We start from the raw sequence: 17611 nt of genomic DNA, 5'->3' as shown, positions 1-17611 counted from the left end.
TGATGCTGTCAATTCCCTTGAAGATGATGAAGCTATTGACTTGCTTGCAGGTGGGGATAAGATTGCTGTTGCTGTATGCTCCAGGGGTTGTACTGCTGTTGCAGCTGGTGTTTCTGCTGGCAGTGATATTTTTGACGAACTGCATGTAGGCAGGTGCACAAGTGGTGTTGCTGTAGGTTCACAGAGTGGAAATGCTGCCTTTTCTTCTTCTGCAGTACATGTAACCATTGAGTTATCTCTGTTTGGTGAAGAAACAGAATCATCTGAGCATCTAGGTACTGAAACTTCTGATCCATTCATTTTCTTTGTTTTTGTTATTAAGCATACTGGCAGAGGGATTACAGCACGACCTTCCACTGTGTTGCAGTTAATAGTATGTAACAATTGTTTGCACATAGTTTCCTTTCCCTGTGTGTTCCTGTGCATACCATGCTTTGTAAAGTGAGCTCTCTCCATGCTGTTTGCGTCAATAAAGGTAGCCTGTGGGAAACTGCAGCAGAGTTTTCTTATTTTCCTGTTGACTTTGTTAATTTCTAGGTTAACACACGAGCTACTTATTAAGTCATGCCTATGTGGAACACTAAGCACGTAAAACTTTTATATGTGAGAGTTTTTCCAAAGTTTCTTTGAGTGCTCTTGTTGCATGATGGCTTTCATTACGATAAACATCATTTGCACCACCTATTATCACACAGACAGAAGAATTTATCTGCCCCTATTTAGCAAAAGTCACAGAATAATCAAAGGTTTTGAATATGACATCAAGATATATCCACTCAAATCTTTTTCTCACAGTTCCTATTCCATTCCTTGGTCAAAGAGAGAGACTGTCAAGAAAGAAATTGACAAAATGTTAGAGTGGGGAATTATAGAGCACTCTCATTCTGAATATTGTAGCCCTCTTTTGGCAGTCCTCAAAGCGAATGGTGATGTCAGATAAGTTCTAGACACCAGAGATATAAACAAAATAATCATACGAGTACAGACAAGACCTGAGAATTTGGATGAGTTAATTCAGAAATTCTGTGGTGCCCACTTCCTGACATCTCTTGATATGAGAAGTTCATACTGGCAGATGAAAATCTCTATTGAATCTCAAAAGTAAACTGCTTTTCTTTTTATGGGCAGAAGTTACCAATTCACTGTTATGCCATATGGATTAAATATTAGTGGACGTGTGTTTATATCAGCACTAGACACTGTACTTGGCCAAGATTTGCCCAATAGAATTACCTTGTATGTGGATGACTTATTGATCGCTACAAAAACATGGGAAGAGCATCTCAATCTGCTTGAGAAAGTATTTTTGAAATTCTTAGAGCATGGAGTAACACTAAATCTAATGAAATTGAGATTCACCAGAAGTTCACTGATGTTCCTAACTCATATAATTACACCAGATGGTATTATGCCAAATCCTAAAAAAAGGAGTGCTATCAAAGAGTGTCAATATCCTAAACATAAAAACGAATTAAAATCTTTCAGAGGATTAGATTCATTTTTCCGCAAATATTTGCCTCATCACTTAATCAACCAAGAACGTTTATTACCATTATTACAAAAGAACATCATGTGGAATTTGACCCCTGAATGAAGTCAAGCATTTGAAAAAATAAGAGACGCCTTAGTCAATGCCCTGATGTCGAATGGACACTTCTCATGACTGGCTAAAAGGATGGCCACAAACTGGAGAAGACAATCTAACCAAGGAGGACATTTTGAAGAAAGTTTACTTAAATCTACAAAATCAAGTTCATTTACAAAAGGCAAAATTTAATAAAAGTGTGACGAAGGTAATAACCAATGTTGTTGGAGAAGAAATACTGTTGAGAAACAATCCAAAGGCCTCAATAAAGAAAAGTTAGATAAGAAATGGCAGTATTTATATACTGAACCATACAGAATAGTACAAATTCCCCATGAAGGAAGTTATATACTTGTTGACTGTGATTCTGATGTGATAAAAGATTTATTTCACCACACAGAGATGAAGAAATATTATCAATGAGAGAGTATGTACCATTTAAGAAGAGAAAATAAAGGAAAGGAAAATGAGAAAATTATTTACTAACAGCACTATGATAAGATACTTGAGCCACAGAATGAGCTTCAAGATGTATTATATTTTTCATTTTTTAAACACACCTAAAAGCAGAATTAATTGACCTCAAGAAAATTAATTAAGTTTAAAAGAATGCTACCTTAGTGGCATAAGTATTTTATGTTTATGAATTGTTGGAGGAATTTTATATGTGTATTAACATTTCATGTGTATGTAATGGACATGATCAAAGCTAGAGAACCATGTGCTCAAGACCATGAAACCATGACGCAAAACATGCAAGAATCATTATTTGAAGTTCATCATAAATCAACGACCTTTATGGTAGGAGAAAAAAATACAGATCTCACGAATTTACGGTGGTAAGAAGATGGAGCGACTGTGATCTAAAATAAACTGAAGACAATAAAGTGATTGAACGAACATCAATATTGGATGACGATGTATGTTGTTGTTGTTGTGGTCTTCAGTCCTGAGACTCGTTTGATGCAGCTCTCCATGCTACTCTATCCTGTGCAAGCTTTTTTATCTCCCAGTACTTACTGCAACCTACATCCCTCTGTATCTGTTTAGTGTATTCATCTCATGGTCTCCCAATACGATTTTTACCCTCCACACTGCCCTCTAATACTAAATTGGTGATCCCTTGATGTCTCAGAACATGTCCTACCAACCGATCCCTTATTCTAGTCAAATTGTGCCACAAACTTCTCTTCTCCTCAATCCTGTTCAATACCTCCTCATTAGTTATATGATCTACCCATCTAATCTTTAGCATTCTTCTGAAGCACCACATTTCAAAAGCTTCTATTCTCTTCTTTTCCAAACTATTTATTGTCCATGTTTCACTTCAATACATGGCTACACTCCATACTAATACTTTCAGAAATGACTTCCTGACACTTAAATCTGTATTCGATGTTAACAAATTTCTCTTCTTCAGAAACGCTTTCCTTGCCATTGCCAGTCTACATTTTACATTCTCTGTACTTCGACCATCACCAGTTATTTTGCTCACCAAATAGCAAAACTCCTTTACTACTTTAAGTGTCTCATTGCCTAATCTAATTCCCTCAGCATCACCCGACTTAATTTGACTACATTCCATTATCCTCATTTCGCTTTTGTTGATGTTCATATTATACCCTCTTTTCAAGCCACTGTCCATTCCGTCCAACTGTTCTTCCAAGTCCTTTGCTGTCTCAAACAGAATTACAATGTCATCAGCAAACCTCAAAGTTTTTATTTCTTCTCCATGGATTTCAATACCTACTCTGAATTTTTCTTCTGTTTTCTTTACTGCTTGCTTAACATAAGGATTGAATAACATCGGGGAGAGGCTACAACCCAGTCTCACACCCTTCTCAACCACTGCTTCCCTTTCATGTCCCTCGGCGGCTGTTATAACTGCCATTGCTTTCTGTACAAATTGTAAATAGCCTTTTGCTTCCTGTATTTTACCCCTACCACATTCAGAATTTGAAAGAGTGTATTCCAGTCAACATTGTCAAAAGCTTTCTCTAAGTCTACAAATGCTGTATTGTATCTCCCATTTCATCTTCTATTTCCATTATATTGTCCTCAAGTACACCGCCCTTGTATAGATCCTCTATATACTCCTTCCACCTTTCTGCTTTCCCTTCTTTGCTTAGAACTGGGTGTCCATCTGAGCTCTTGATATTGATACAAGTGATTCTCTTTTCTCCAAAGGTCTGTTTAATTATGCTGTAGGCAGTATCTGTCTTACCCCTAGAGAGATAAGCCTCTACATCCTTACATGTGTCCTCTAACCATCCCGGCTTAGCCATTTTGCACTTCCTGTCGATCTCATTTTTGAGACGTTTGTATTCCTTTTTGCCTGCTTCATTTACTGCATTTTTATATTTTCTCCTTTCATCAATTAAATTCAATATTTCCTCTGTTTCCCAAGGATTTCTACTAGCCCTCGTCATTTTACCTACTTGATGCTCTACTGCCTTCACTACTTCATCTCTCAAAGCTACCCATTCTTCTTCTACTGTATTTCTTTCCCCCATTCCTGACAATTGTTCCCCTATGCTCTACCTGAAACTCTGTACAACCTCTGGTTTAGTCCGTTTATCCAGGTCCCATCTTCTTAAATTCCCATCATTTTGCAGTTTCCTCAGTTTTAATCTACAGTTCATAACCAATAGATTGTGGTCAGAGTCCGCATCTGCCCCTGGAAATGTCTTACAATTTAAAACCTGTTTCCTAAATCTCTGTCTTACCATTATATAATCTATCTGAAAGCTGTCAGTATCTCCAGGCTTCTTCCATGCATACAATCTTCTTTTATTATTCTTGTACCAAATGTTAGCTATGATTAAGTTGTGCTCTGTGCAAAATTCTACCAGGCGGCTTCCTCTTTCATTTCTTAGCCCTAATGCATATTCACCTACTACGTTTCCTTCTCTCCCTTTTCCTACTACCAAATTCCAGTCACCCACGACTATTAAATTTTCGTCTCCCTTCACTATCTGAATAATTTCTTTTATTTCGTCATACATTACTTCAATTTCTTCATCATCTGCGGAGCTAATTGACATATAAACTTGTACTACTGTAATAGGCATGGGCTTTGTATCTATCTTGGCCACAATAAGGTGTTCACTATGCTGTATGTAGTAGCTTACCCGCACCCCTATTTTTTTATTCATTATTAAACCTACTCCTGCATTACCCGTATTTGATTTTTTATTTATAACCCTGTATTCTCCTGACCAAAAGTCTTGTTCCTCCTGCCACCAAACTTCACTAACTCCTACTACATCTAACTTCAACCTATCCATTTCCCTTTTTAAATTTTCTAACCTATATGCTCGATTAATGGATCTGACATTCCACGCTCCAATCCGTAGAATGCCAGTTTTCTTTCTCCTGAAAACGACGTCCTCCTGAGTAGTCCCCGCCCGGTTTCCTTTTTCATTTCTTAGCCCCAATCCATATTCACCTACTACGTTTCCTTCTCACCCTTTTCCTACTACTGAATTCCAGTCACCCATCACTGCAGAACCAGAAGAATTAGTCATTCACTTTGTTCTTCTGTTGATAAAACAATATCAGGTGAAGACACAACACTTACTCCATAGAGAATTGCAAGACACACATTGGAGCAGCGAGATGATGCTACCATCTGATATGTCATTCAACCCAACACTGTATGCAGCTCTTCAAAAAATCAAGAAAAAAGAAGATGACAAAGCCAACTATAGCTGTGTATATGGCTCAGTGGAGGTCACAGTTTTTCTCTATCAGAACTGGCTGCAATCCATTTCTAGTGCAGTCAGTTGGAAGGGCTTCTCACCAAATAGTGAAGTGCTGTATGTGTGTATGTGTGTGTATGTGCATGTGTGTGTGTGTGTGTGTGTGTGTGTGTGTGTGTGTGTGTGTGTGTGTGTGTGGGTGTTTTATATAGTGAGTGTGAAGTGTATCATATTAGAAACTGAAATTTGAACAAACTCATTGATTTTGTAAATTTATTTGAAAGGGTAATTTCTGTTAGGCCCCATTACAATTACTCATGTAAAATTTAATGTAAAGTGTATGTTACAACCTGTGGTATGAATCTTGGGATTCCTCAACTTAGGTACAACAACACAGTTCGCAACCCTGCCATGCACCAGTAAATCTGTAAGGTCTTTGATCTTATCGTGACATTACAGATTTGGGGGTGGTGTAGCAAAACAAGGGGTAGCAAATTTGTTGAAAAAAATCAGTACATTATTTTATGGATGGTACTTTTAGTAACTGTATTGCATTCATTTTAAGCAATTGTTGATTTGTGAAGTCATTGTCAAAACATGAATTAACTCTGATCTGAATTCGTTTTAGCAAATTAATAGTTATCTCAGGCAATACCAATTTATTGATGATGAAATTAGCTCTGAGAGTCTATTTAGAATGGGAAATATTTAATACAATGGAGTTTTGGTTTTTCTATGCAGGAAAAGGTGAGTGAATTTATGTGCGGCTTTTACTCTGAGACAATGACTCACTTGTGTACCTGAGTGCACGTGTATAATTCGCTTGCCAGTCCGGTGAATTTTATTTTGTGATTCTGACTTGGATGGAAATAAATTCAGTTCCAGTTAGATTTTATGTAAGATAATGCCATTACAAAAGAGTTGTTTATCTGGTCAGGGAAGTACTGAAAACTGCAGGCTAGATTTGAAATCAGTTATGCGGCAGTGCAAGATCAGGCTGTTTAGTGTATTGAGGACAATAGCTATCAACATGCTTGAATTTAATCTCCAAAGCTTAAGTTAATTTTGACACAAGTGCTGATTTGGACAAAAACTAACCAAAGGGTTATTTAAAATATTGAGGATCAATTTAAATAGATACACGTATGATACTGTTGCAAAGCAACGCCTTAAGGAATTCATTTAAGCAGTTTGCGACACAGTGAAGTCCATCACACACATAAAATGCTACATGAAGTCTGATGATGTGTGAGAGTGTGTGAGAGTTTCTTATCTTTTCCATAAATACCAATAAACAAACAATGAGATTACTAACTGTTGCATAATTTCATTGTACCACTACAGAACTTGTTATATTTACCATGTCTCTTCACCGAGAAGTCTCAGGAAACCAGGACAAACAAGAAAAAGAAGAGGCATCAGCAAAGTCACCTGGCAAATGAAAAATAAATTGTTGCAGGGTGTCTTTGTGACAATTATCTGTATCTTTTCGCTTTGGAGTACCCACAAACAATTAAGTGTGTGATTTTACAAAAACCAATTAATTTTATCACGTCACCTGAAAACTAGAATAATGACATTTCCAGGTCTTCGAGAAAATAAGTCTACCATGGATAAAATGTCATGTATCACACTAATCTACCCGTGAATTGTAGTAAGCAGTACTAACACATGAAGAAACAACATGATACTACATGAATGATTAGTCAGTAAGCATTATTTCATTGAAACAAATGTTCCTTGGCAACTAGTCTATGCTTTTATGTGTAATATTTCCTCATAAATTCTTGAACCAGTAGATGAGTATTTCCTTTCTTACCTTCCTAACAAGGAGGTGGTGCCAAGCATAGTTAGGCCAGCAATGTGTAATGTTTTTATCACTCCTCTACCTAAGTAAGAAATGAGTTCCCATAATTGATAAAAGCCTGTCTATAAAAGGAAGCAAAAATGTATCATATGCTTGTATTGTGTCATAATAATGTAATATGTAGTTAATTTGTACATGTGATGTGAATGAAGAGAAGTTGAAACTAACAAACAAATTGTAGTAACAGAATCCAGTTAATGAAATTTTATGAAGTTTTAAAACTTAAGAAATTTATGTTTGTAGTATAAGCAATTGATGGAATGTCAGCAATAGGTATAATCTATCATGTTATGAATATTGTTGTAACCCAATACTTGTATAAATTTCCGTTGGAAACCAAACTCCACATGAAAAAATGAACTTTAAGAACAAAGAATTTATGATACGTTTTGGATGGCTGTATGTGTTTTTCAAGAAGTAGGTGGTCAAGATTGGTGACATGAACATGTGTGTGCAATGAAACAATTTCTGAGTATTGTGGCTCACAGTGCTTGACACTTTAACAAGTGAACCATAGTTGTTCTAGCAGGTATTTATCTCACTGACAGATACTGTTGGTCAGGGTTCTCTCTGCTGAAAATGTGAGTATGAAGGGGTAATAATGATAACTGGGCCATAAAAATGGATTCTGAGCAATAAGTGCACACCCATTGCACCCAAAATGAAGACAAATGCCACAGCAATTCTTTGATATGTGACACTCAGGTGAAAGTGTGACACTCAATGTGAAATCAACACTAAGAAAGTGAGTGCATGCATGTGCAGTAGTAGCATCTAGCATGTTGACTGTTAGCATCTAGCTCTTAACCACCAAATTAGCCAGTGCACCAGTGTGAAACCCAGCGGTGAGAATGGAGCAAACTGAACATTACTGTTAGCACACTAAATTCAGATATGTAATGGACTATCATATTATGTATATAATCTTTTAATTCCTTGTAGAAATTTAATATCCATAGGAATAGCTGCCATATCCAGTCCATTAAATAAAAGGTGAGCCAACAAATAAAGGGCATTGGATCCTATTGGTGAATGTCAATACATACAAAAACAAAACAAAGCAAAAAACTGTACATCTCCATACCATGTCAATGTACAGTGTGGGGACAATTGTATAAGTGCATGGTGAAAGACCTCCAGAATATTGTAAAATTAAGATTTATTAAACAAAAAACAAAATGTAACACTGATCGATCATAGGTGTAGGCAAAGACATTAATTATGAATGTGCAGTAAGGTGCAGACAAATGAAAAATAAAGTTCGCACTTTTTTTTTTTTTTTTTTTTTTTTTTTTTTTTTTTTTTTTTTTTTTTTTTTTTTGCACTCTCTCTTATATGTAGAAGCTCTGTCAAGTAGTGCTGTGCAGAGGATGGTGGGCTACAATTATATTCTACCACACATGTTTGAAATAAGAAGGAAATTTGCTATGAGTATTAAGTATTCCTTATTGAAGTGAAACCAAGTAAGGAGGATTTTCTTAATTAAGAGAAGTGCCAGTGTACCAGAGAGTCCGCTGGCTACAGCTACAATTGAAGAAGTAAGAAACAAAGTCTGATAGCCTACAGAATATTATTTCGAATAATGCAATCATGTTATACCAATATAAAAAGTGTTTTCATATGCAAACTTAATAACACTTAGTAATATTTATTTATTTTTTATTATTACAACACACCATGCATGTGGCATGTTTATACCAACTTCAGTGGGTCATGCGTTTGACAGGTATTTCATTTACATATTCTGCACATACTGGCATCTATTGATCAGTTTTCACACTATTTTTTTTCTTCTGCCATACGTTTTCGCACTTCTCTGATAACATTCTGTTGCAATTTGATGTCATTCTGACCAGTGCTGTTATTTCCACAGCATTTTGGATGTTTAACTTTAATTATAATCAATCTGTGTATCAGCCAAATACTGCAATCTGGCAATCCAAAATTCACTTTGAAGGTTATGACAGATCTTTTTTCTTTTTTTTTTTTTTAAAAAAAGGAAAAAAACTACTATCTGAACAACTTGCTCTGACACTTTTCTCAATTTTTCTTGCAATGTTTTTGCTATTAAAGCCTCCCTATGAGGAAAGCAAAGAGTTATGATAACATCTTCATTTCGTTTCTTTTATTTTTTTAGTTTTTATTCCCCTCCCTCCCCCCCCCCCCCCCCCCCCCACAAAAAAAAAAAATGAATAAGGCCCTTAATACAGCCAACCATTGAAGGGGAGTCATCTGTACAAATGCCTACACGTGACTTCCATGTTAACTACCACTTATTAAGATAATAATTTAAAATGTTGGAAACATCATCACCTTTAGCAGACACACTTAATTCATTGCAAAAAAGGAAATTCATTTACTATTTGATCTTAATTAATGAAATGGACAAATGCTAAAGGTTTTGACAGATTGGTAATGTCTGTTGATTCATCAACTTGCAATGCAAAGTTTGTGCTTGAGTTTATTACTGCATACATTTTCTCTCAATATCAGTAGACATTTCTATAATATGCCTGTGAACTGTGTCATTCAACAAAGGAGTCTTGCTTATTTTCATAGCTGCTTCATTTCCTAGCAGTATCATGACCATTTTTGGAAATCAGGCAAAATAAGTGATTCACCTATAGTATGAGCTTTCATATAGTGAAGGGAGACGAAAATTTAATAGTAATGGGTGACTGGAATTCGAGTGTAGGAAAAGGGAGAGAAGGAAACATAGTAGGTGAATATGGATTGGGGCTAAGAAATGAAAGAGGAAGCCGCCTAGTAGAATTTTGCACAGAGCACAACATAATCATAGCTAACACTTGGTTTAAGAATCATGAAAGAAGGTTGTATACGTGGAAGAATCCTGGAGATACTAAAAGGTATCAGATAGATTATATAATGGTAAGACAGAGATTTAGGAACCAGGTTTTAAGTTGTAAGACATTTCCAGGGGCAGATGTGGACTCTGACCACAATCTATTGGTTATGACCTGTAGGTTAAAACTGAAGAAACTGCAAAAATGTGAGAAATTAAGGAGATGGGACCTGGATAAACTGAAAGAACCAGAGGTTGTACAGAGTTTCAGAGAGAGCATAAGGGAACAATTGACAGGAATAGGGGAAAGAAATACAGTAGAAGAAGAATGGGTAGCTCTGAGGGATGTAGTAGTGAAGGCAGCAGAGGATAAAGTAGGTAAAAAGACGAGGGCTGCTAGAAATCCTTGGGTAACAGAAGAAATATTGAATTTAATTGATGAAAGGAGAAAATATAAAAATGCAGTAAATGAAGCAGGCAAAAAGGAATACAAACGTCTCAAAAATGAGATCAACAGGAAGTGCAAAATGGCTAAACAGGGATGGCTAGAGGACAAATGTAAGGATGTAGAAGCTTATCTCACTAGGGGTAAGATAGATACTGCCTACAGGAAAATTAAAGAGACCTTTGGAGAGAAGAGAACCACGTGTATGAATATCAAGAGCTCAGATGGCAGCCCAGTTCTAAGCAAAGAAGGGAAGGCAGAAAGATGGAAGGAGTATATAGAAGGCTTATACAAGGGCGATGTACTTGAGGACAATATTATGGAAATAGAAGAGGATGTAGATGAAGACGAAATGGGAGATACGATACTGCGTGAAGAGTTTGACAGAGCACTGAAAGACCTGAGTCGAAACAAGGCCCCCGGAGTAGACAACATTCCATTAGAACTACTGACGGCGTTGGGAGAGCCAGTCATGACAAAACTCTACCAGCTGGTGAGCAAGATGTATGAGACAGGCGAAATACCCTCAGACTTCAAGAAGAATATAATAATTCCAATCCCAAAGAAAGCAGGTGCTGACAGATGTGAAAATTACCGAACTATCAGTCTAATAAGTCACAGCTGCAAAATACTAACGCGAATTCTTTACAGACGAATGGAAAAACTGGTAGATGCAGACCTCGGGGAGGATCAGTTTGGATTCCGTCGAAATGTTGGAACACGTGAGGCAATACTGACCTTACGACTTATCTTAGAAGAAAGATTAAGAAAAGGCAAACCTACGTTTCTAGCATTTGTAGACTTAGAGAAAGCTTTTGACAATGTTGTCTGGAATACTCTTTTTCATATTCTAAAGGTAGAAGGGGTAAAATACAGGGAGCGAAAGGCTATTTATAAGTTGTACAGAAACCAGATGGCAGTAATAAGAGTCGAGGGGCATGAAATGGAAGCAGTGGTTGGGAAAGGAGTGAGACAGGGTTGTAGCCTCTCCCTGATGTTATTCAATCTGTATATTGAGCAAGCAGTAAAGGAAACAAAAGAAAAATTTGGAGTAGGTATTAAAATTCATGGAGACGAAGTAAAAACTTTGAGGTTCGCCGATGACATTGTAATTCTGTCAGAGACGGCAAAGGACTTGGAAGAGCAGTTGAACGGAATGGACAGTGTCTTGAAAGGAGGATATAAGATGAACATTAACAAAAGCAAAACGAGGATAATGGAATGTAGTCAAATTAAATCGGGTGATGCTGAGGGAATTAGATTAGGAAATGAGACACTTAAAGTAGTAAAGGAGTTTTGCTATTTAGGAAGTAAAATAACTGATGATGGTCAAAGTAGAGAGGATATAAAATGTAGACTGGCAATGGCAAGGAAAGCGTTTCTGAAGAAGAGAAATTTGTTAACATCGAATATAGATTTATGTATCAGGAAGTCGTTTCTGAAAGTATTTGTTTGGAGTGTAGCCATGTATGGAAGTGAAACATGGACGATAACTAGTTTGGACAAGAAGAGAATAGAAGCTTTCGAAATGTGGTGCTACAGAAGAATACTGAAGATAAGGTGGATAGATCACGTAACTAATGAGGAGGTATTGAATAGGATTGGGGAGAAGAGAAGTTTGTGGCACAACTTGACTAGAAGAAGGGATCGGTTGGTAGGACATGTTTTGAGGCATCAAGGGATCACAAATTTAGCATTGGAGGGCAGCGTGGAGGGTAAAAATCGTAGAGGGGGACCGAGAGATGAGTACACTAAGCAAATTCAGAAGGATGTAGGTTGCAGTAGGTACTGGGAGATGAAGCAGCTTGCACAGGATAGAGTAGCATGGAGAGCTGCATCAAACCAGTCTCAGGACTGAAGACAACAACAACAACAATGAGCTTTCATACTGTCTGCTATTAGTTCAACATTACACTTTTAAAAGAATTTGCTGATCTTGTTTGCTGTTCACACAATCTCATGAAATATAAGGTGTACAACTTTGCAGCATAAAAAAAAAAAAAAATTGTTCATCTTTTGAAGTGATCCACAAATCGATCCAATTTGTGACTCCTTCATGAGATCAGAAGTGTTAGTCAGCCAAGCCATGCACCATTGTTCTAATCAGTTGGTAGTCAGAGGGAGCAAAGTCTGGAGAATATGGCAGGTCAAGTAGGACTTCCCATTTTAACATATCCAAGTATGCTTTGACCTATTTTACAATGTGGGGTTGAGAGTTGTCATGCTGAAAAATCACTTTATCATGTGTCACACTGTCTTTTAATGCTCTGCTTAAACACTTTAATTGTGTTTGATAATGGGCACCTGTGATTGTTCCACTTGGCTTTATCACCTCATAGTACACAATGCTGAGCTGGTCCCACCAAATGCAGAGCATGACCTTGCAGCCATAAATATTCGAGTTGGCAATCAACATGGAAGCATGCCCGGAATATCTCCATGATTTTTTGCATTTAGAGTTATCACAATGAATCCATTTTTCACCCGCAGTCACAATGCAATGCAGAAATCCCTTCCGTTTTTGCCTCTGAAGCAACTGTTCACAAACACACAAATGCTGTTCAACATCTCTTGGTTTCAGCTCACATGGGACCCAAGTTCCTTCTTTCTGAATCATGCCCATAGCCTTGAGACATTTTGAAATGGCTTGCTATGTCACTCCCACTAACTGTACCAGTTCTTCTTGAGTTTGACATGAGTATTCACTCAGCAATGTCTCCAATTCTGGATCTTTGAAAACATTCTCTCTTCCACCACTATGCCTATCTATGGTGTTAAAATCACCATTCTTGAAGTGTTAAAACAACTCCTTGAGAGAATTTGATGTGACTCAGCTGATGTTTTATTTATATTGAGACAAAACAGTAACACTTCCCACAAATGACTAGAATTAGGCTTCTAAACTGACATTTTGAATCAAGAACAGCTTTATGATGCAGACAAAAATCAACTAATGTTTGAATGAGGTTATGTTGACTGAGGTCCAAGCTAACTGCCTGATGTCTGCGATCTGTTTCTTTTGACTGCTACTTACCATTGCCGCCACCTATTGGCAAATGGCAGAAGCAAAGTTGTACACCTTGTAGTTTACAGGTTTATCTTGCAAGTATAAATGCGCTTTATATCCTCATACTAAACATTGTGGGAAAGGATAACAATCCAAGTGAAACCTTAGCTTAAGTAATTTTCATTGTACTTACAAGTAGGTTGCAGTTTTCCTTTTTTACTTGCAATTAGCGTTTCTTCACTCCCAGAATTGGATTCTTTGATGACATGCTTGTTTTTCAGAAATCTGTCCATTTTATTTGATTGTATTTTGTATATAATTTCCATTTCTAGCCTTTTGAAAACAAACATTATGCTGTACACTAAATGTGAGTCCCACGTACACTACTGTCATAACACCTGAAATCTCTGCAATAATGTCAGGTGCACAACAATGGAAATGCGTTACCTTCTGGCCATGGATCCTTGTGCCACCACAGGTTAACAGTGCCAATGATAATTTTGAAGTTCTGTTACTCTTGCTGGAAGGTTCTGTCATGAAAGCACAGTATCATTAAACTGCAGTGGAAATAACGGTCAGAAGTAGCAAAGCTTCATGAACATTGACAATCACGTTCACATGTGCTACTCATCTGTAACAAAGCACACAAAATGAAACTATTTTAGACACAGACAGCCTGAGGTCAAACAAAAACCAGCTCTCATAGACAATTTCCTCCTATTTTTTCTTTTCAATATTATTTTATTGACAACAGAAAGGTATGCATTTTCAAAAAAATATTAGTAAATGTAACTAGTTGTAGATGTTATTGATAAATTTTTGATACACTGTCATGGTGCCTAAATAGTTCTAATGGCCAACAATAATAAAATGCAATTCACTTCCTATGTGCTGTTGCAGTGTGACTCGGCATAAGGTGGAATAGGTTAACAATCATTGGGAATGACATGAAACATTCCAAATTCTATGGACAAGTTGTGATCACATGCATAGTGCACAAGGCTCAATTTAAGCATTGCTACCATCATAAAAGAAAAATGCCCGTAGGCAAATCAATCGCCAAACAAAAGCATGACACGATCAGATAATAACTGTAAGAGTTTCCGTCATAAAAAATCCATCAATCGTCAAATTTTTTTCATTATTTTCTCCTGATTCTGAACATTTATATCTAACCAGAAATCCATTAATGCTTGAAAATGCTGTGGATTAACTCAATGTTTATTTACAAAGATTAATAGCGACACAAGTGTCATACGGTTTGATTACAGAAGGAACGGGACATGGGATAATGATTTTCACGGTGCCTACAGGGTATAGGGTGGTGAGAGGGCGATGGTTAGGAAAATTTCATGACCAGTGCTTGTCATCAATGGATGCCTGTGCACCTGGTACTAACCAGTGTCTAAGATAGTTATATTTTACACAAAAAAGTGAAAAGGATTTGCTAAAAGTGAATTATTCCTATCAAAAATTGTTAAATTAAGGTAAGAGTATTGTAAAGCAGTTCTAGTGCAAAGAGCAAAGAAAATGTCATTTGAGGTATTTATTAGTTATGAATGTTCATGAACCAATATGTTGTAAGAAACTAGTCCATGGTTGCAGTCTTGAACTGCAAGTTTTTTACAACATATCAAAAAAGTTAGTGTGTTGACCACACCAAACTTTACAATGGATAAAGTGTTACATTTATAAATACAGTTTCATCCACTATGAAATGAATTAATTACTCTCATCACTTCATATTGATATGATTGTAGCAATGTGACAATTATCTGACCACTCTCTTTCTCGAAATCACAGCATTCCGCCATCCAAATAATTACCTTCACCTCAGTGGGAATTACAATTTCCTTAGAATTCTTACACTTATTGGTGGTGTAAAGGATGACCTTGATGGGACAGCAATGGCTTTATCATCACTCATTATTTTAATATACCTTTGCCCAGTTCCCAAACAGCTGCTATTGTTAGATAGTTAAGATTAGCAGCAATGGAAGAGAGAAGACAGTCGGCATGAAACATTCTGAATACTGTTGACACTATAAGGAGAATAAGCCACCTTATTTCCTTAACCAAACTGAACTATTTGACAAAACTTAAGAACTTGTCCCATATTATATCAGTCATGAAATGGATAAAATTGAGAAGCTATATGTTCTTTTATATTTGGCCATATATTTTCCAAAAATATTACAGGATGTACCCAGAAATGTTCTAGGGCACACCAGTGCACTGTGGGGCACACTTTGAGAACCACTGCTCTAACCTGTTTTTTTTTTATAATCTATTTCAGTAATTATTTTGGCAACAATTTCATTTAATCTCACAACTACAGATTATCCAAAGCCCCGAATTTTAATATCAGTTTGAGGTTGTATTTCCTGAGCTGTAGTCTCTACATTACCTATCATTTCCTCACAACTATCTGTCCTATCTCCACCTGTTTTGTTACTTCTTCAATTGTTTTCTGGTCTATAAATTCCATTACCTCTTCCTCCAGTACCTCTTTTAATGACTTACACATTATAACAGCATTTTTGTCTAACTTCCTGTCCAGTTGTTATCTGTTAGTGTTTATATTTAGTTTACAACACCTCTATTGACTGATTTAAATGAGTTGTCAGTCCTGTTTTAATTGTTTACCTTTTGCTTGGTTTGATTTTATATAGTATCCAAAGCCTGTGTTAACTCGATTTGTCAACTAAATTTCACATATACAGTTTGTGTAACTTGACTAAATTTCACATCTGCAGTTTGCATAGTTTGATTACATTTTGCATCTACAGTTTGCATAGTTTGATTTTGCTTTTGTATTGGCAGACTCAGTTGTGTCTGCATTTGTGACGATATTGCCTGCAACATGCTCATTATTGGATTATTCGTATCCAAGATGTTCAGACCTACTCCCATTTTCACTGTTCTTACTTCAACAGGATACATGACTGCCTTGCCTACCACTTTTTGATCTGAATAAACTTTTTTCTGCTTTATATTCAAATGCATATATGTAATTGAATCCTCTGCACTACCCTTGTCGAAGTCTGTCAGCTCTTGGTTCACTGTTATAAATTCTATGCCCTCTGTACTTCATGGATTGTCTTCAATGCTGTTCATATTTGTATTACCACCAACAACATTCATTTTGTCTACATCTCCCAGTCGTCTATGCTCCTCTCCTAGTGACTGCTTGTCTGCCATCTTGAGAAGGTTTCTAGTGTTACTCAGTCAAAATAAGCAATAACTTTTTAAAATGTTTGTACTCACATTTACTAACTTCAAATTAATGTCTGAACGCTTCCTGTAGGCTGTTCTTACCTAAAACCACTTTAAAATTTTGAAAACGGCTTCCAATTTTGTTTTGCTAACTTTTGCAAAATCTTTGCAAGACTTGCCTTAACTTTCACTCAACGTTATCCCCATGTAAGGAAGTCCTATAACCAGGAAGCCACATGCAGTGCCCCACCCAGTTCTCTCCTTATATGGATCATTCTTTCCTATAAAAGACCGTGGTTGGTGATAGGACTTATAATTATAATGGGTGGACCCTTGCGTACAGTAAGACTGGGTGCTGATTTCACTAACAGCTCTAAACACTGCAGAGCTAAGCTCTTACCGGACAACCTTTAATTTTGAATAGTTGAAACTGAAAGCAAACAAGGGGGAGGAGAGCACACAGTATAAGTCATAACCACTTTGAAATAGCAACATACACTATGTATGGACAATATGGATCCCACACATGTATTTTACTCTTTTTTTACTGCAGAAAAAGACACTTTCATCAGTACAGAATAAATTTATTTTAAACTTGAGACACTTTTATGTAAAATAACACTGAAATGTTGAGTGGAAAGATCTTTCTAAGCACTGAAGATGCATTGTTACTGTGGTGGTGTTTTTGTAATTTTTGTAACTAATAAGCACCTTTCTTTTACATTATCTTTACACAGAATTGACCAATGACTGGAAATGAGTTTTTACACTGATGTTTCACGATAATTTTCAATGTGAAGAATTTTTGAAGAGATAGTACTTCAATGCATTGTAACAAAAACACTATCTTGCAGTTTTCTTGAAACATAAATTTAGTTTGTCACACATCATGAATCAGTACAGTCATATATTCCAAACACCACATAATAGTCTTTTTTGTAGTTATGAAAATGTGTACAATACCTTTTCTTATGCTTGTCAATGTAA

General features: G+C 36.5%; 1 protein-coding gene across 1 annotated transcript in view; it reads left to right on the top strand.

Annotated features, from left to right (window-relative positions):
• LOC126268036 (cilia- and flagella-associated protein 119-like) overlaps positions 1–17611 on the top strand; it is a 234358-nt gene that overhangs the window by 169245 nt on the left and 47502 nt on the right. The window lies entirely within an intron of this gene.

Source organism: Schistocerca gregaria, chromosome 4, assembly GCF_023897955.1.
Source record: "Schistocerca gregaria isolate iqSchGreg1 chromosome 4, iqSchGreg1.2, whole genome shotgun sequence".
In the NCBI taxonomy this organism is placed as follows: Eukaryota; Metazoa; Arthropoda; class Insecta; order Orthoptera; family Acrididae; genus Schistocerca; species Schistocerca gregaria.
The sequence above is the reverse complement of the archived record's forward strand: the minus strand, read 5'-3'. Positions and strand labels throughout refer to the sequence as shown.